Here is a 1,308-nt window from a genome sequence, read left to right as displayed (position 1 = left end):
TTTGTCTATGTGTGAGTCAGCACTAGATGTCTGTGCCTGCAGCTATTGCATCCACATCCTTTAGGGAGGGGGAAGTTGCAAACACTTCTGAGACACGAGTCACCTCACCCTGCAGAAGGCTACGAAAGCACACCAGTAGAACTTGTCCAGGCCGTGCTTGTGCAGTCCCCTGGCCACAGCACAAGTCCAGGTGACTAGCTCATCTATCCACTTCCTAACATAGAAGGCAACTCCACCTCCCCTCCTTCCTCGCCTATCCCTTCTGAACAGTTTGTAACCATCAACAGCCACGCTCCAGTCATGGGAATCATCCCACCAGGTTTCCATGATGGCAACTATATCATAGTTTCCTACTAGCACGGTGGCCTCCAGCTCCTCCTGTTTGTTACCCATACTGTGTGCATTAGTGTAAATGCACCTCAGCTGGGCCACCTTTTGGGACGGAGAAGACCTGATACCCTCTTGACCATACTCAGGTGTTTTCATAGTTACCAACCTCTCACCAACCCTTGTGTCCTTCCTGCAAATTGCTATGTCATCCTCATCCTTCGCCAAAACACAAGACTGCAAGGTCTTGCTAGCACATTCCTCACCCACGAGAACTGGCATGTTACATTCAGGCTCCTTTCTAGTGACCCCAGTTCTACCCCCACCCCGCTTCATACCTAGTGTAAAGCTCTGTCAATGAACCCTGCCAACTCCCATCCTAAAACCCTTTTCTGCTGGTCACCTGCCGGTGACACCAGGCTCAGAGCCAATTATTAATCTTCTGGCTCATCATGTCCAGTCCCTCATTATTGCCTATAACTGGAGGGATAGAGGAGAACACGACTTGTGCTCCCGAACCCTTGACCAGTCTCCCCAAGTCTCTTTAATTGTACCGTGGTTTCCAACTCCTTCTGCTTGTTTCTCATGCTGTGTGCATTGATGTAGAGGCACTTCAGCTGGGCTGTTGGTGTCATCACCTTTTCAGAGGAACCCTTCCGAATTGCTTTGGGACAGTTCACAAGTATTTCGTAAAGGGACAGTGTTCCTAGGTTCATTTCCATCACTCACATGTACATCCCCTTCCCCGGCTGCATCTAGTTTAAAACCCTGCTTATAATCCCAGCAGGTTTATTATAATCATTTTGTCTGTAAGAGTATCTGGAGTAAGACAATTGTAAGTATCAAAACATCTGGACTGTAAATTAAGTAGACATTAGGAAGTTTTCCTTAGAAACAATTTTAGGTTTAAGAAGCTGACTTCTTTTCAGACAAAATAAAGTGCTACTTAAGCTGAGAGTGGGTGAGAGTCTACAGGGTGAC

Source organism: Anser brachyrhynchus, assembly GCF_964034855.1.
Source record: "Anser brachyrhynchus genome assembly, chromosome: 23".
NCBI classification, from domain to species: Eukaryota; Metazoa; Chordata; class Aves; order Anseriformes; family Anatidae; genus Anser; species Anser brachyrhynchus.
The sequence above is the reverse complement of the archived record's forward strand: the minus strand, read 5'-3'. Positions refer to the sequence as shown.